This window comes from Coturnix japonica, chromosome 2 (genome assembly GCF_001577835.2).
Source record: "Coturnix japonica isolate 7356 chromosome 2, Coturnix japonica 2.1, whole genome shotgun sequence".
Taxonomy (NCBI): Eukaryota; Metazoa; Chordata; class Aves; order Galliformes; family Phasianidae; genus Coturnix; species Coturnix japonica.
Genome location: NC_029517.1, coordinates 96,304,962 through 96,324,608, shown reverse-complemented (window position 1 = coordinate 96,324,608; position 19,647 = coordinate 96,304,962). Strand labels below are relative to the sequence as shown.

General features: G+C 41.0%; 1 protein-coding gene and 1 long non-coding RNA gene across 7 annotated transcripts in view; one reads left to right on the top strand and one right to left on the bottom strand.

Moving 5' to 3' along the window:
- The window catches only part of KLHL14 (kelch like family member 14), a 56,146-nt gene that overhangs the window by 18,680 nt on the left and 17,819 nt on the right, over positions 1–19,647 (top strand). The gene's annotated exons all lie outside the window — the stretch shown is intronic.
- LOC107310124 overlaps positions 16,268–19,647 on the bottom strand; it is a 33,709-nt gene continuing 30,329 nt past the window's right edge. For all 6 annotated transcript variants that reach the window (XR_004306210.1, XR_004306212.1, XR_004306213.1 and 3 more), the window contains one exon: positions 16,268–18,579. This is a non-coding gene — a long non-coding RNA (uncharacterized LOC107310124). The remainder of the gene's footprint in view (positions 18,580–19,647) is intronic.

Sequence of the window (19,647 nt, the reverse complement as noted above, 5' to 3'; positions counted from 1 at the left end):
TCACTTCAAGATCTGAACCCTCCACTGCATGAAATAACTTCATACTGAATCTAAGTTACCTGTAGATATTTAAGGTTTTGTAAGAATGAAATTTATTCAGTTCTTGGTTACTTACAGTGTGATGCTATCTTCAAAGCTGTAGGAAAATGAACCTGAAGGCATGATACCTAAGTGTTTTGGTTAAAAATATTGACTTGACTTCACAGCAGTATCTGAATAACGCAGATGTTTATGGTGGTATAAAAAGATGTTTGTGAACTATTTTATGTGATTTTATCAAAATAATGTCGGCTTTTCTGGTTTACTTTAACAGATAGTAAACAAAAATTCTCTTTCCGTCCTGTTGGCCTGGGCTTGTGTATGCTGAAGAGAACACTTTTCTCACTGAATAAGACTTAATGACAGCAAGCACGATTCTCACTGAATCTACTCGCCAAATATTAACAATAATTCTTTTTGAAAAAATTGAGGCACATGTTTCGAGTATGCAGATGTTTTATGCCCATACATTGTTTTCCATTAAAGAGAGTGGGAAGTGGGAACAGGTTGGAATAGGGTTTTTGTCTTGTCCATCTGTAAAACACTGAATGACTCTGGTATAGCATATGAGCACATGGACTCAACGATTTTAAGAATGGGTTGAGCTGTTTTAGGAAAGACTTCAAACTAGTCACAGTATAACATGGTGATAGTTCAGTGCACTCATGATGTTGAATAAACACCGTGGTGTTTAGCTGGTATGTGGGAATTTAAGGACATTGTTCTATCTTGTTTTTGGAGTGCTTTTTGTAATTTAGGAAGTATATTTACATCCACTTTTGATCCTTTTGCTGTTAGCTCTATCCCAGTCAACAATTTTGGAAAATAATTGATCTGTTTATCCTATTCTGGCTTACAATCAGTAGTGAAGGAGGGGGAGGTTATTTCTGCTGTTTTTTTTTCCCCTTGTTCAAAAGCCATTGTTGGTCCTGAGGTTGCAGATTACCCCCCACTCATTAGGATAAGTGAGGAGCTTGCTCCTGGAGAACAGGGACAGATTAAAACCCATGTGCTGCTCATGTGTCTTTTTGATGAAAACAGTGTCAGTCCTTGTATCTGGTACTTCAGGGTGCTTCTCTCACAGTATCACCTGAGGTGCACATCATTTCCTCCTGTAGTAGCAAACGTTTCCTTTTGATCTACATTACTCATTTTCTGCAGTCCATGCTGGTGACATTGGGAGGTAGGGATACCATCTAGCAAACTTGCTCCTGGGTGCAGCCACTGAAGAGGGGATGTGGGTCTCCTCTCACCCTCCACTGAGAAAAGCCCCAGAAATTACTCAGGGGGATCTGCGAACTCATGTGCAGACATATGCTTGCCTCTTGTGTTTACTCCTTTCTTTTCTCTTTGGAGTGGCTGTTGGACCTATTCCTTTACTTAGGGCTCTGTGTCCTGCCTTGTGCGATGCACAGGGAACACAAAACACCAGCCATCAGGAACTGCTGTCTCCATGTAAGCCATAGCTCTGTATTTGGAGCCGTGAAGACGGTTGCAGGTGGAACAGCACAAGCTATTGAGTATGACGGCTCAGCAGAGTAGCAATCTCATTTTGTTCCCACTACGAGACTAGATCTATTGGCAGGGGATACTGCCCACCTCTCTCTGCCTGGCTACCCAAAGCACCAAACGCATCAGTACTAATGGGAGTAATTCTAAAGGAATCAGGAAAACAACTTGCCTTGTTCATAGATCCAGAAGAGGAGGGGAAGCGTGCACCCATTTCCAATTTTTTAATGTCATCATCTATAGGCAAGAATGCTATGGCTCAAGGGATCGGTAGATTTTTCACAGTCTAGTATTACTGTGTATATTTCCTGTCTTGTATTTCTCATAGAGTTATTTTTTCTATGTTGGCAACAAAGGATAGTGACAGAAAAAGAGAAAGCACGTGGCATTTCACAAACATTTTTTTGCCACCTAATTTTATTTGATGGGGTCACAGTCCTAACCTGAGATTCAATAAGGTGCACATTTCTGTATAGTTTGAAACATTTCTTACTGTACAGTCATGCCTGAGCAAAGTAGAGGATTTTATAGACTGTATGGCCAAGTACAGCGAGCAGATCTTTACTGTGTGATTTCTTTTCAGCCTTGCTTGCACATACACAACCCCAGTTCATTTTTTAACTGAGTGCTGCCTATGTCATGTAACAGCATCTGGCTGCTACTGGCAGTGACACAAACTGAAGCTGATGGGTGTTTGATAATCCTTACCACTCTGAAGGATTTTTCATTATTCTATGTGGTTTTACTGTCCTTGTAACTACTTACTGGGTGTGGGACAATCGGGGTCCCCATGTCACAGCCTTATGGTCTTATTGGCCAGAATGGGATGCCACTACTTCTGTTTTAATTTTGAGCTACAGCTCTGCCAGGAATCATGGGACTCCTTTGGTTATTCTCTTTATCCGCAATGTTTAAGATTAATTAAACTTTAAAGATGTGAAATAACGTTTTATTTGTTAGAATTATTCTGTAATCAATGCAAGTTTCAAACTCCGAAGCCTATAAAGATTTTTTTGTGTGTTCAGAATTGCATAGCTCTCCCAAAAACCCTACTGCTAAGGCAATGATGTATTACTTTCACTTTCATTATATGTTTTTAATCAGAGCGTGACTTCACACTAGACAAAGCAATGCTTTATGCATGGTCTCACTTGTTTTTTGCTAAAATCTTTTGACATGATTAATTTTACTTTAATGCTTTTGTCTTGTTGTAATGGTAAAGATGATGAGTATAAACCAGGACAAAAAAATACATGCTTTTCAGTCATAATGCCTATAAGCATTTAAAAATATATTAAATGAAAGAAAAAAATATCACAAGAGACTGATCCAATTGGAATTAAATTTCTTGCTACCTGAACAGAGAATGAAAGAAATAAATAAAAACGATGCAGTCCTTGCTTTATTTTTGGTGGGGTTTTATATATTTTTTTTCATGGCAGTGTATCCATCTGTCTGATTAGAAGTGATAAGTAGGAGAGAAAAGGTGTTTTATGCATTTTGAGGTATACTCTCAGTGCCGGGCTTTTTGTCCGTCCAAAGTAAGAAGGGGTAAAATGCTAGGAAACATTACCGAACACTTACAGAGCACTTCCCATCTGTAGTAAACTGCAGCAGATCTTTCCTTCACATCTGTACTTGTCTTTTTTAAGAAGATGCTAACTGTAACATGCCTTACCCTCCCTACATAACCACATTGTCTGTCTAAACCATGAAGAGGAATCAAGAAGAGTTAAAATGATCCCAAATATACATACAGGCAGTAGTGTATTTATGCTTAGATATTGCACTTGGTTTGGATTTGAAACTAATGTAAAAGCCAGTGTCAGTGGCCAATGAAAAGTATAACACAGGTGATATATTTGGGTAGGAAAAGAAATGCATGAAAGGTCACCAGAGTGAATAGTTTCACCAGGATAACCAGCACCTCCTTTCTAGTCACCTAGATAGCCTTAACCTGATTTTAACTCTCTCAAATTTCTGTGAACTTCCTGCTCTTTACTAGGACTACTTCAGTCTGCTGTATTTGGTCAGTCTGCGAGAACAAACAATGAATCAGGCACTTTGATTTCATTCTCCATCTCTTTCCTTCATGCCAGCAGCAATAATGCAATATCAGGGAGTTGTCAGTTGCTTGTCTGCCTCTGTCTGACGGGTACAACAAGCAGCAAGTAACCTTTCTGTGATCCCTTGTGAGTGCATCTTCCTTCCCTAGATTAGCTGTGTTTCACACGAGGCAACTTCTACATCAGGTAGCTTGGTTAGCATACAACATATTTTTATTTCAGTCATTCTGACTTCTGGATTTTCCTTCACTGCAGTCTGTGATAGTGCAGCCTCCCAGGCCGCAGTCCTCCAACTTCAGTAACAGCATTCCGAGTGTCAGCCTGCACTTAAATGTACGGGTGGTTCTACAGAGCCTTTCATAAGTGCACAGGCATTATTTATTCATTTTTACCAACAGATAATTCATGTACAAAGAAGCAAAAATGGTTTGCTTCATGTCATTGTTAGCATCAGAGAACCTGGGTCGCTCTCTGTCTTAGCCTGCTTTTTTTTTTTTTTACTGCCGGGATAGGGGTATTTCTTTTGTTTCTATTTCTGCTGGCAGTTCTGTGATACTTCACTGCATCAGCCTTTCCTGTACAGGACAGTACTCTGTCCTTCCTGGGTAAGTTACCAACAAACCCTTGCTCCACTGTTTCCTGTAATGGCTTCAGCACTGCAGTTTGTTGGTACTTTGTGTGTATTAGTGCCTTACCCAGTTTTCCCTTAAAAACTCCTCCATATCTTCTGTCCCAGATTGGTTATGTACAAAAACATGTAGTATAATCTATATGCTTACATCACAAGTTCTTAAGAGCAATTTTCAAAGGCATTAATATCAGTTTAAGTACTACTGTATGTCTAGCAGATACTGTGCCGTTGGATATTTTTACTTCTTTTAAGTAGTTGAATTCAGTGTAGAACTTACACTTACTAAAAGAATGTTAGTGTGTTAGAAGCAAAGGTTTCCTCTATCAATTTACCCCTAAACAATTGGTAGATTGAAAGAAGTGGTGCTTGCAAAAAGTGAGTAGAGTCAGATGGACAAGTTAAATCTCTTGACATGTGCCAGTTATAATTTCTTTTTTGTCACCTGTGAGAATAGTACATACTTATGTTAATTAAAAATGTGTCTTGATGAACAGCTCTTGGCAGCCCTGATAAATTTCTTCTCTCTGACTTCATTTATCCAGCAGTCTGGGATGCTGCAGTTTCTGCTTTAGTGCTGTATCAAGGATGGTTTCACCACTGCATTGAAAACTTGAGCAAGCATTAGTGCATTACTAAGGCAGAAGTCTTGATATTACCTGCTAGGCAAAATCAGTAATTGTGGTAGGTATATGTAGAAGTTGTGCAAGTATGTATACACGTATCCACATGCTCCTATTTATTCTCTTTCTTAGGCAAGCACACCTGGCTTGACCAAGCAGCCTGTTAAGTTCATTTCAGCTGAAACCCTCAGAGAACAAGGGGCTAATATAAATTATTCATGTTTTTTAAAACAATTTGAACTTATTCATAAAGCATATTATTCTGCATATTCCCCACTTTATTCATAAGCATGGTGTATCATAGGTAGCGGATGCCTTTCTCTTCCTATATTCTCAATTCCTTTATGTCTTTCTACACAGTGTCTTTGAAATGGCCAGTCATACTACCATTACTAGGCTTTAAGGCCAGATTCAGTCTGTTTGTGCTGAAGCCCTCAACAGTCATTCAGCTTTTCTTAGCTGCCTTCTGCCATTTGTTACAGACTTCTGAACACCATCTACCTTTATGGAAACATGGCTGTGTGGAATTTTTCATTTTCTTTTGCATGTGCAGAGATAACTTCCAGGATGCTGATTTTCTTTTGCATTTACAATCCTGCCTGAATCTTCTCATCATCATCCTCAGAAGCTCCACAAGCAGTTACTTTCAGGTGAAGTCCAAAAATCTTACCTAAATGTTCTGCTGCATATTTGTGCTCAGCCAGGACTGTTTGTGGGTACAGCCCTATTCCAAAATGTCCTTAGGCAGAGGCCAAGACAATGCAGAGGTGAGGAGTGGGTTGGCTCCAGGTAAGAAGCTGGCAGGTGTAAGACAGATGAAATATCAGGTGTGTCATTTCCACATCTTGCAAAGAAAGCTGCTGATTTCTGGAGATGCCGGTCCCTGCTGTATCCTAGCAAGTAAATCTAAACCTTTGACTCAAAACCTTCCTCCTACGTTGTAGATCTTACTTATTTCTACCTACTATTTCAACTTCAGTTACTCATCTTTACAGATCATTTGAGAATGACAGTTTGATTTTGCAGCAGCTTCTACAGATTTTTTCCAAGGTAAAATAAAACATTCTCTAAATCGTGAGAAAAGGATAAAGGCAACTGAAATTCAAGTTTTTGCATTTCCCTGCTTTGCCCAAGTCAGAGTATAATATCTTTAATTTGAGTCCCTCGTATATGTCCCAATGGATGTTTCATAGCTTTGTCCACAGTTTCAGAAAAGCCAATTGTGGATCAGAAGCAACATTGCTACAAAGAAGTTGCCGTGCTTTTCCAAGTAAACCCAAGTAAACAACATAGCCTAAGTGCTTAGACTTAATGGAGCCTTAAAGGATCTTCAGCATTTCAGGTTTTCTTCACTCATGAGGATCTTGTTTCTGCTGTAAATATACAAACTGTTGTCCAAGCAGAGTATCAGCTGTAAGCTGTGTTGGCTTAGGTTCTGTTCAAAGCAAATGACCCATTTGGATGGATATAGATTTCAGTAAAGTCACATAATCTCCAGTGAAAGGAAATATCACCAAAAACTTTCTCTCCAGCTCTTTGTAGGTCCCTTAAAGCTATATGGCCAGTGCCTCTAAAAACTGAGGCCTTTGGAATAGATAGCTTCCATGCTGAATTATGTGGTGTTGGATGAATTTAGTGTGTACTGGAAACATGGCTTTCTGCTTGTTAGATGATTTTAGGTAAAATGTATGTGTTCATTCTCACCTAGTTGCACAGCGGGTTATGTAGCAGTAGTGGGAACCAGGCATGTATGGAGATGAAAATCAAATCTGGTGTCTTCCTAGTTGCTTACTTCAGAAAGCACTCTCTTTTCTAGTATCTATTGTGACATTTTATTTATGTACAAATGGAATGCAAACAGGATGGCAAAGCACCACTAGCCGGGCAAAATGTAATCATAAACAATTCTCATAGAAATCCTCTGACTTCTTGAGAAACTAATAACGCACTTTATATGTATTCTCCTTCTTAAAACAGTTTCCTTCCAAGAGGTTTTGTTTGTAATTATCTGCAATACAGATTTCAGAAACATACCTTATTTTTCTCAGTTTCCTACTGCTGTTAGTGTTTCTCACAGCTTCCTTTGTTCCTTTCTTCCTTTCCTTCCCTATCCTTCAACCCTTCCCGACTGCTACACCCTCCCTCTGTTAAGGACAGAAATAAAATGTATTATGGACTTAGTTTTTTTTCTTCTTAGCTTTCTGTCTCATACCAGGTGTTGTATGAGCTACTGTTTTCATTTAACTGAATGCTGGAGTAAGTATCTGCAGGAAAAGCCTAATAGGTCTTTATGGGAATGGTTTTTGGTATGTTGCTTTATCACATTTATATATTGTGATTCTACTCCCAAATGGAGATTGTGCTACTATAGGGTATGCAACTGCAAAATGACTGTTCATACTGAGGGGGGGAAAAAAAAAAAAAGTGTTAACAAATTGAATAGTAATGAATTAACCTGCAGAAAAAGCATTTTGCCCTAGTACACAGAAACCCTGCATAACTAGAGCATATAATTTTAAATGAAGCAGGCTCTAGGAATGCCTCAATGGGTGTGATGTCGACAGTAGCTCATAATTCATGGATATGAATTATGGCTGAGTATCAGGAAAAAACTTTCTGACATTGAGATCTATTAGGTTGTGGAATAATCCCCCATGGGAAATGGTGGAAATTCCATTGCTGCAAGCCAGACTGAGTCCTAGGAAAGGTACAAATTCTGGCCCGGCCTTAACCTTTTAGGGAAAATGAATTAATTGGTTGGGTGGGTGCACAGCCTAATTAGGTGATTTTGGTCTGGGGCGAGCAGAAAAAGTCCAACGTGGGCTGGTTTTGTCTGTAGTGCAGTGCATAGCAGGAGCTGTATTTTCAGCACAGAGGGGACAGCTGGTTTCAGGTGCCCAGCAGCAGCCAGCATCCATGTGGGGCCTAGGACTGGGGAGCAAGCCTGGCTGCCCTACTGGGGAGTGCTGAGAGGGACAGTGAGAGGGAATTGGCTTCCCCTTTGTCTCATGAATGCTACCAAGTGAGCCTACCCAGATGCTCTAAGGGTTCAGCAAATGAACACCCATGGCTTACAGTATCTGATGTGAGTCTGTAGCTCTCAGTGACTCAATCTAAATTTCCCTAATTTTGTTACAATTAACTATTGTTTTCACTGCACACAATTTTAGCTTTAAAAACATTCAACTCTGGGATGGGCTAAACAGGAAAGGACAGTCAGAAGGACCTACGAGTGTAACGCTTTCAGATGGGGAGGCTCAGGAAATGACATTAATAGAAGTCGTTAAAATAGATTTTAATAGAATTATTATGATAAATAGTGTAATAGCTGCATTTCTCCTCTTACAATCTCTCCCCTCAGAGAATGGAAGAACAGAATGTGTGGGTCCGATCTTGGCTCCTGGTGGTCAGGAATTACAGCTGCTCTATGCACACAGCTTAACTAGCATGTGCGCCTTATGTAGAAGATACTTTTCTGATTGCAATGACATGAAAAGAATGTCAAACAGTTACCAGATGAGGAAAGAACTAGACTTCTTTTTTTTTTTTTTTTTTTTCCTAGATGGATCGTTAAAGAGTAACAGAAAATTCCAATTAAAGGTCATGGAGTGGTTTTCTGCCCTCATGCATGTGTAAGGCATTGCGCAGGCTTAACTAACGGAGAATTTGACTCCCAAATTTTCTCATTTACTGGATGCAAAACTGAAAGGAAATCTTTATGGCCAGCTTATAAAGCTATATAATGAAAAATTACAACAGCAGAAAAATGTATGCGTATCATATCTCTAATTCAGCAAAGTATTAATCACACTGATGTTCAGCAGTGTGTTTAAATACATGCTTAAGTAGTTTATAAAGTACTGACTGCAAACATCTTTATATGACTGTGCATTATCATAGGACAGAGATTATCTGTATGCTATCTCCAGAGAAGTGAAGTCATGTTGAGAGCCATGGCAGGCGGTACAGAGCTGGGTGACATATGGCGTCCAGTGCAGTGTTTGAGCCTCTGTCCTAGGTCTTCTTAACACATTTCAGGGGCTTTATGTACCATGTTCAGTTTCCCCCAACAAAGTTGGAGCCGCTGTTCTCTTATCAGCTCATGGGTACTCTCCAGCACAACTGGAAAGAAAGGATCATTTAAACACTCAGATTTTTCTTAACTGCAAAGATTTACAACAGCAGTAAAACCCTTCTCCTAGAGCAACGATCTGACCTCAGCCTCCTCATTTTAACAGACTGGCTTCTCCTAGCAGAGGATGGCTGCCATGGAAAGGGTTTGCCCACAGGAAAAATACCTCTAGTGCACTCCTGAAACAGTCTCAGTTTCATATTTTCATATTGGGAAAAAAACTGTCCTCATAGAAAATAAGCAGTTCCTTAAAGTCCTCTAGCTTTACACAGGCATGAAATGGCAGCGTCCTGCAGATGTGAAGATACGTCTTTAAGTAACAGAATAATTTGTTTGAATAATGCTAAGCTTGCTGTTTCAGGAGAAAATGTTTTTATGCAGAAAACTCCTATTGATCCACCACCATCTAATGATTTTCACCAAAATAAAATCTTCAGAGCTGGCCATTTACCCATAGAACATCACAGTTATTTGCCTCTGCTTCTGAAGACGCTAATTAATTTTTGAAGCCCATGAAGTTTGATCCCCAGAGCCCTGAGTTCCTCTCTGGCACTTGGGAAAAGGCTCCAGCAGGCAGGATGTTCTGTCAGGTGCTGGACCTGCCTGTGGATTCTTGTGGGTTGGGATCCTTCCTCTGGTTTAGCAAGGGACTGGACAGTCTCTTCTTACAAATACACAGATGTAATGTAGCACCAAACTGCTGCAAGATTCATGAGTGCACGGTTCCTGGGTACAAGGGATCTCTGTTAGGAGTGCAGGTGTGTTGAGCTAGTCCTTGGCTTTCATTGGTTTTCTGCTGCCCAAGGAAGGCAGACACCAGAGCCACCTTCCGAGTCCCCAGTTGGAGCTGTTCCAGGTAGGCAGCAGAGAATGGTGCAAAATTACCTGGAAAAAGCACAAGCTCAGGATAGTCTGAGTTTTTAGAGATAAGAAAAGTGAACTCTACGCGCCGAATTTATGTTGCTTTGTGAAAGCTGTGGAGGAAACATACTTAGAAATGATTTGGAGAAGTCCACAGATGCTAAAAATCTGGAGATGAGGATTTAATTTGACTGTGTTGATTGTTCCTATGCGCCTTCATAACTTGTGGATACAGTACCTATTAATTAAACTTAGGCCTTGGACCCACTGGGACCTTTGAAACAAAGGTGAACCTGAGAACTGTGCGCTAGTTTGAGCTAAGTCACGGAATTTCTTCAGGTATCACTGAACTGTACTGCAGCAATTTCAGTACTCACAGTTCTACCTTGGGAGTGTTCCCACTCAGAGCAGCAATAATGCTGCCCTTTGTCGTGAGCCTAAAGGAAGCCCGAGTGCCTGATTCTGATTCTTTCAGGGAAGTTCCTGCTGAGTAAAATTAGCGGCTTTGCCAACACTTTTATCTCTGATCTTGTACATTTATGTATTAAGGCAAAGCTTTGTGATTTGGCTGATTGTTTTTTGAAATGGGAGGGTTGGATCTCACGGTTGAAAATTAAAAGCAAATTGAAAGTAAATTGAAGGAGCGTCAAGCGTCTGTAGTGTCCTGCAGTTAGTGGTAAGGACTGCAGTTTTTAGAAACGTTTTGGGTTATCAGCAACTTGTACCATGGATACGTGTTCACAAGTAATGTGAAGTACAGTCATTGAAATTGTGCATATGAACCCTATGTGCTGCAATAGAATTAAATGCCTTTTTGTAATAACTCACGAGCTTTACCTATTTCAGAGTACCAAAAAATTACTTAATAATGTCCAAAAATAAAGCAAATAGAAGGACTGCTTTGAAAGCCTTCATATAGCTGATCATATGCTACTGTCTTACCAGGCTTAAAGTCTGAAGTTCAGCTTTAAGAACTTTTTGGATAGTGGAGATGTTTCTCTAATAGAAACACCGCTGTTTCTTGGGATCTTTATAGTCAGTGCAAAATTTCAGTTACACGGTGCACAAATGAAGTATGCTAGCATGAGAAATGGGCTGATTTCACCAGCTCATTTTGTAGGTATTTGCTATTACTGCTTGTTTGTTATCAGTGGATTTTTGCTGTTTTTGAGTCTAAAACCTTTGTAATTTGTTATAATCAAAGGATTGCGGGAGATCCTATTCACCTATTTTTCTTAAAGGCAGCAGCCACTAGTTGAGCCACAGCACATGATAGTGCTTGTGTTCCTCAGTGGTTACAAATGTGAGGTAAAAGGTGCTCTTCTGAACATTTCTAACCAGTGTTTTAAGGTAGTTTGAGCCAGTGGCTTTTATAATTTTTAGCAACTTAGAAAAGGAAGAGGAGCTTGCAGGAGCTTGAAGAGCAGGTCTGGGACAGAAGTGATCTTGAATACCTGCATTTCATGGGAGGCTGAAAGAAAGCTGGATGTTGGGAAGGAGTGTTCAGTTGTATTTGACTTGCAGGTTTGATAATAATTAGTGTTACTGGGATGGATGATGCCCTATACCTCTGCACATCACCTCTATAAAGAGGTGAGATGATAGCTGTAATTATGGTTTACCTTGATGCAATCCAGGCTGGGATTAGCCTTGAAGACAGCCCTGAGTCTCCTCTGGAATAGGAGAAAGAACTATCTTAGAGAGGTTCCATAGGTTATTTTTTTGTCTCTGTTTCCTCGGACCCTCTTTCCCCTTCCCTACTCTTATAGTGAGAAAGCGCTCGTTCTCAAAAGCAAGTGTGTTGCTTCCAGATCATCATTAGAAGAGAGAGGGTGGGAGCTTTGCAGTGTATTGGCAGGGAAGGGAACTGTGCCTGCTGTATTTCACTGGGACTGGTGTGTGGAGGAGAAAAGCAGATGTGTGTGGACTGCTGGAGAAATCACTGAGTGATTCTCATGCAGTCTGGGTTTGGGGAGCTGAGTCAGAGCCTGAGCACTCCCAGCGCCCATCATACCTAGTGGAGATGGAGGGGCTCAGCATCTAGCAGGATCCATGTGCAAAGCATTTATTGTTTTTTGGTTTTTTTTTTGTCTGTACTGCATGTGATTTCCTCCTTTTCACACTGAATGTGAAGAACAAACAGAAGTTAACTGCCTGGGAGGAAGCTGGCTATGTCTTTCTTCTTTTGTGTGTTGTATTTCACCCTTTTGTTTTTGGTTGGTTGTGAAACGTAAAGCCAAAATATGATGGAAATGCTTTTCCAAGGGGAGGGGGAAGGCTAGAACAGCGCACACCATCTAGTGGCTTAGCATACAACTACTGGCTGGAAGGAGACGGCAAGGAAGAAATGCGACAGGGGGAGGAGGAGGACTCCTGCAACTCTTGCCATGAACTCGATGTGCTTTGGACTCTGCAGCTCCGAGATGGGTGATCCAGAAATGCTGGAGCAGCTTCTGGGTACAGAAGCACTCAGCTGTCTATCAAACCAAGAGTGTATCACACACAAATGAGTTGCACTGAGCACAGGTCGCTTGAAAAGAACATTAGAAAGCTGGTGACATCAAGCCCTCTGAATCGGGAAATGTGAGAATTAAGCTGCTTCTGCAACCTTAATTTGGCCTCTGTTTGCTTAAGCATTAAGATACAATCTCTACTGATAACACGTGCTATTCTTTGTTATGTGTCAGTGCACAGAAGGGACTGTGCTGAATTTCTGCTCACAGTATTCTTTCTCTGTTGTTCAGCAAGTAGATCCAGTCTATCATACATGACTAAAATCTTTTTCTGAAGACAGATTTTTTTCCCCAAGGTTTCCTTCCCAGTGTTCACAATGACAGAATCTGACTGCTTCATTGGCAGTTGTTAGTGTATTTTGCCTTGTCCTCTTTGTGAATAGCATAGTCAGTCACTGTTAGAATTTTGCAGTTAAGGAACAGAGGTGCAATGAGATCCAAGTCAGAGGTATCCTTTACTTTGAGGGGCTCATTTCAAGACCCCTTCAGGCCTTGTTTTCCTGAATGCCTCTCCAGTCTGCTTTAGTTACAAGAGCACAAACAGACCACTCTGGCGTGTCTGACACAGAGGTCAGACACACATAGTGGCTGTTCTCAGAATAGGTGAAGCAGGTAGCTGTGGACAAAGTTAGCTTTAGGGACTTGCCTAGCACCGCAGTAAGAGTGTAGCACAGGCAGGGACAGAGTCTTGCCTTTTCAGAGTTGAAGCAGCCGTAATCTGCTCTGAAATCTGTAATTTCAGAGTTGAAGCAGCAGTAATCTGAAGTCTCTTTCAGCATTGTGTGATTCATTCACAGGGCAGCCCCATCCCCTGCACAGGGGCTATGGTTATATGGTGCATTAAGCTGTTGCCGTTTTTTCAAGTTCCATCCCATGATTCTGTCTCCTTCATTTCAGTGCTGAAACTTGTTCAACTCCCAGGTGAGCTCGCTTAGGGCGTTAAATCAAAATGAAACTATCCTCTCTTGTTTTCTGTGTTATTTTTTCTACCAAATTACTGCTTTGAAAGGGCTCACTGAGGAGTGTCAAGGAGAAACTGTGCTGGCATGAAGAGGGCCCTGGATTGCCTGATCTGTGAGAGGGACAGGACCACAGCATTGAATGGTGTTCAATCTAATAGGTTTGTACCATGTGTGCTGTTGCTGTGGTTAATGCAAGCTTGCACTGTTGCTGATACATCAGGCCTTTCTTCATGGCCTCTTGTTATGCTTCATTATCAACAGGTCTCTGAAAATGTAAAGCAGTACTGTTACTATAGAAAGAAAAATAAATTTAATATTAATTTAGTCCAGCTTTATTGCTGGGTATTTTTTTTTTAATACACGTTCTCATTTCATAGAATCATAGAATATGATTCTAGGATTCACCGACCCTGGGGGTGTTCAAGGAAAGACTGGATGTTGTGTCGAGGGACATGGTTTAGTGGGAGCTATTGGTAATAGGTGAAAGGTTGGACTGGATGATCTTTTAGGTCTTTTCCAACCTTGGTGATTCTATGATTCTATGATTTGATTTTCTCTGTACAGATGTACAAAATAAGTGTTCTCAGCTGATTTTACATAATTTTGCTTCTCAGAATTACTCATGGTTCTGCCATTTGCCTTCCTTGGGACTCCATCTGTGGGGAGAGCTCTAAGAAAACATTTTAAACTTCATTTCTTTTGGAGGAAACACTCTGCAGTTTGTGTGCATTTATTCCGTTGTGTCCTTCTGTGTTTAATACATTTTACAGTGGGCTCTTTTGTCCACACTCCAAGCAAGATGAATATTGTAAATTATATTTTTGTCTGACATGAAAAAGTGTCAACACTGAAACACCTGACATACTGGCATCCTGATTTTGGTGATGATGAGAGCATTTATTTCTTCCAGGGCAACTCTTAAGTGCTGTTTGTCTCATGCTATTAGTAGGGATTTGTAGAAAAGGGAAAGTCTGGACTTTCCTTGCTCAGACAGGAATGTTTTTGCCTACAGGTATGTGTCAGAGTTTAGTGAGAGCTGCTGGCTTCAAGAGGACCGGCCATAACAAATTTCATCCAGGAGATAAGGCCATAGGACTTGAGACAAGCTACTGTGTACCTACACAGCATCCATCCAAGGCAATGACTACCTGCAGCATAGGTCTGAGATCAGTCAGGGCCAGAGGTGGGGCTGGAAGTGAGCACACCTGCTGTATTACTCAGACCAGAACTGGGTGCCCAGACCCAAGCAGAAATTGGGCTCCTTGGCCCATGGGCAGCTGTATTGGTGGTGACTTCAAGCTGGTCAGCGTCAGTAAGACCAACTGCGGCCCTCAGAACCAATAATCTGAGTAGCTAGTCCATTAAAGATGAACTAGGAGCATTACTGTGACTGTTGGCAAGGATTCCTGAATTGAATGTTTGTGGTTATTCTGGAATAATAGCTGCAGAGGGAACTAAGCAAATGTGCATGTCTTGGGGTCAGTTAGAAAACAACTCACAAATGGGCCACTGCTCCTGGTGAAGGCCTTTCTTCCTATTGCACTGGTGGAAGAGGGGATGCATGTCCTTGAGCCGCAGTCTTAGATGATCTAAAAGTCTCCAGTGGGGCAAAATAGTGTTTCTTTCTGGAGCTTTCTGGCAACTCTGCTGTGGTTTTATCCCATCAGGGACTATTCATCATTTCCTCCATGTGGAGATTTTGTTGTGTGAAGTGTCACATATGAATGTTTCATCATGCGACTATTATGATGTGACGAGATGTCATTCCCTGGTAATATATGTCAGGCTCTACATTAGAGACCATAAATCCAGGCCCGAGTAGGTATACAGCGTATTCTGTTGGGAAACAGCTATCACTGAGGTAACATTGCATAACTCACTTATGGTGGACAAAAAGTGTTGCATGATAAGCTGCCTGACACCAGGCCAGGATAGTCCTAGAGAGGGTCTGGTTGGGCTTGGGCAGCGTGTTAGCACATGAATAGCAGATAAAAAAGCAAGAGGAGCTGTTCATGGCTTCTAAAACTGTAATTTGTAATGTTCCCATAGGATCATATATTAGATCCCACTGTTCTGCTTCATGAGAGGAAGTCGGGTGTATTCATTTACACGGGCTTCTCAGGCACTGCATCAGCAGTTCAGCTGAGAGGAGTTATTTCCATTAGGGAAGGGAATAGGGAAGCACTGCAGAGTGTATATTGGTTTTCTATGCACAGTGAGGATTGAGCCAGGACCTTGGTACTGGTGCTAATGTGTAAATGCAGGATTTTCCTACTTGATACTTACATGAATGCTTTGAATTGAAGGTAGATTTTAAACTTAGGTTTTCATTTTACCTTTGCTCCCTTGCAATCTCAGTTAAGTAGAAGCTGTGTCCTGGATGAACTCTGCTGGCCTCTGCCCATTGTACGTGTAATGGTTTGAATGGTGTTAATGCAGAACTAGCATGGATATGAAGAGGTTGGGAAATGTCTATCAGAGCTGGTGGAGCTCTCAGTGGTACAGCTGGACCATAGCTATTTTAGGTGGTTTCCCTAGGAGGTGACTGTGAGACAGAGTGCTTTAGCCTCACGTCTTAGGATTTCTGCTCTTGATGACTGCTGTTGGATTGTCCTAAACTTCCTACACTGCATTAAGCTCAGGCTCCAGACTGGTACTGACATGTTACTGGGAAAAATACATAACATACAACTATTTGCTTGAATTTGAGATGACAGAGTGCAGTTTGCAGATACATTAACAGAGGTATTTGCCATTTATTCTTCATTGTTCTCCTCTTTTAACATTTTTTCATTATCTTTTGAGCAGAAAATACCAGTGGGTGAGAACCTGATGCCTTCAAAAGTCATTTCACCGAGGCTAGGATTTCATACTTAATGTGGTCAGTCTTTCCCCACAGTTATTAAATAACTAACAGTTGAAGTGAACAATTCACAGAGGAATTCTAGCATTTATTTATATAACCTCTTGGTGAGTAATAACAAGTAACATGCAGTAGAAATATATAGTCTTCATGCAAATGATTTATGAACCAAAGAAAAGGCAATCAGTATTACTTGCTCTCCTTACAGCAAGTAATTGAACCAACTGTCCTCTGGCTAACATTTTTGGGAGTGGATCGGAAACAAAATGTTATGTTTCTGCCATGAGCAAATCACATTCTCCTACAGTGAGTTTGCAGGTGCCTTGTGTATGGGAATGAAACATCTTCTCACGTTACTCTGCCCTCTGGAGAGACGTGGAAAGACTCAGTTTTCAAGCAGCATTTGTTGAATATTATGCATCCAACAAGTTAGGCAGCTAATATTGTGGAAGGTCATTATTGCCTCCTTATATTTTCTGGTAATGATATCCTGGTCCTGGAAGCACTCTCTTCTCTTGCATCATCTGCACAGTTCATTAGAGATGATAACCACGACTTTTCGGTGTGTGCTGTGTCTTGAAGGGGCTGTGCTCAAGCTATGCAGCATCTTAGGAAGAGATTTCTTGGTTTTCATCACAGTACGTCCTATATCCCAAGCAGCTGAATGTTTCAGGGTTGTGAAAAATCTACGTTTTTTTTTTATTATTATTATTATTTATTTAAGTCCTTAAATAGAAGAATTGAGTGCAGTTTCTGAGAGTTTTTAACAGAGCAGGGGCATAGTTGTGGGCTGTATCACAATGTTCAGATCACCTGGGACCAGCGTTTATCTCTCTTTCTGTCTTTAGACATGCCATTCCCGTTCTCTCTTTTTCTCTGCTGGTTAGTATCAAAGTGTGGAATCGGTGGCCCTTGGATAATGTATCAAGAACAACCAGATATTGTTTCCTAAATGTACAAGATCTGCTCTGAAAGTAATGCCTCCTCTTTTACTGTGTTGACCCATTACACTAGAGGTTGGTGGTACAGCAATAGATATTGAGCCTTCCCACCAATATTCCAGTACATTTTGTTGCCATGTGGCAGATGGCAGCAGAGGGACAGTCTGACAGAACAGCATCAGACATGGAAGTGCTTGTGAAGGAAGGCTGTGTCACTGAATTCCTCCACGTGGAAACAAATTGTGCCAGTGTTGGAATATTGCAAAGTTTATAATATATAATATCTGCAAATTTGCTCTGTCAGATACTGTTACTGTACTCTTTGTGTATGTTGTAGTTTCCATGGAAATAAATAGGAGGCATTACTTTTGGAGCGACTTAAGTACAACTCTTGGCAGAAATGAAATAAAACTGGGTAAGGCAAACAGCAGATGTCATTGTTTGTGGGCTAAGTGAGAGATATCATTCAAATTCTCAGCATTCAGAAGTTAGAGGTGCCTTTGGAGCATGATGGCATCTGGCTGACCACAGCTGTTATGGTTGAAAGGGTTTTGATTCATGAGCATTGTTTTTGTCTCTTCTGCCTTCCAGATCATTCTCAAGTGTAGATCAGTGGTTTATTTTTAACCTGGGAAGTGCTTCCTGTTGCATATATGTACATGAAAAAATTCCTCCCACTTTAAGGGAGGTCTGAATTGCATGAGAAAAGGGCTGGTGGGGATACTGTCTCATCTAGGGCTGCTTGGATTTGTTTCTTCTCTTGGTCTGAGGATGCACAAAAGTAACAGTTTTGGAAAGTGTGTGAGGGGAGAGAGCTTAGGACATGTGGGTTCTGCTTGCTACTTCTAATCCACATCTGCCTGTCTCAAGTCATTCCCTGTCACCTATCACCTTGGTAGCTGAGCTTGTTTCTCAGTTGACCATGGGTTGTTGTTTTTTTTTTCCCCCATCTTTTCATCTGTTTAATAGTCTTCTTTTTAAATCTTACTTTAATAAAGTTGAGAATTCTTGCACAGGATTATAAACATGTGTTATTAAATTTTAAATCTGTTTTGAAAGTGCCTCTATCCTACTCCCTCCTAGTAAAGTGACCTTTTTAAATGGAGGGAAGTGGGTTTAGATGACAGTCATGATAAATGCGGTCATGTTCACTCAATAAAATAAGGCCCAGTGCATTTGAGGATAAATCAGTGAAATGTACAGCCCCACCTGTCTGTCTCCATCATTCATTTCCACTGTCACTTTCACAGTGGCTGATGGATCACAGTTGCTGTAAAATTAGACAGCCTTTAATCTCATTTCATCCTGATTAGCTTCTCCTTACCCTTTCCCTCTAACTCACTGACTGACACGCTAAAAACTCACACTGGGCTGTGTTTGAGCACGGCGTACAAACTTCTCTTCCAATACCCTTTTTGCGGGGCAGGCAGGTGTTCCACTGGCTGTAAGTGGAGAAAGGAGAGGATGTGATTTTCACACAACTAAAGCAGAACATCAGACAAAGGCTCGTGTAGAAATAATGGAAGCAGCAACCTGGGCAGTGTGTGTGATGGGCCAAATTCTTCTTGCTAGCATCCTGGCAAGCTCAGGGAGTTTGTGAAGACTGTCACTACCAGAAACTGAATTAGCAAGCTCCCTAGCATGTAATTTTGACTGTATATATGAAAGTTAGCTCCTGTACAGATGTGTGTTCATAAGGAATTATAGCTTATGACAGAAATTTTCAGGTGCTTTCCTTTTATAGCGGTCTTGTTCATTGCCCTAGTTTTGATTTCTATGTGTAATTCATGACTGTGAGGGACCCTGAAAATGACCAAGGAGAAAGGCTGTGACGTTGATGATTTCCCCATTTCAGTGCAAAAACTCCCTCAGGTACTGATAGCGTTGCCCAAATACCTCCCTCCTGTCCTGGGAAAGCTTCTCTGGGGCTTTCCTGTGAGCTGCAGATGTTAGCTCAGGTCATTTGGGCCCAGTCCCCCAGCAGTGAGAACGTTGCCATTGAGTACAGTGGAAGCTGGGATTACCATCATAATTATCATCATAAGCGTGGGAGTCTTATTGCGTAGTTTATGTGCGTGGAAACAGTAGAAAAGCTTAAAATATAATTTCTTCCTCTTCTGGCCCTGTTTGTGTCCATATGGAGGATAAATAAAGGATTTTCAAAAAATGGGTATACAACACATGAAAAATATGCATGTGTGCTGTGTGCACACGGGTCTTGGATAAATAGTACGTCTCTTCAAGTTGCCTGATGGAAGAGCCTGACTCAACCTCTGTCTTGGGCCTGATTTGAAAATGCTGTGGCACACTGAGCTAGGTAGGAACTAAAGACCTGTCTTCAGGAACCTCTTCTTGAGAGGAGCGGTCCCAAAGGCATCAAAGGGAGACAGCTGACTTCTTGAGGGAAGTCAGATTCATTCTGTAGCATAAGTAAGTTTCCACAATATCCAGAGAAGTTCAGAGGGTTTGAGAGATTTTAAGATGGGAATATGTTTGAGATTAATAAAATG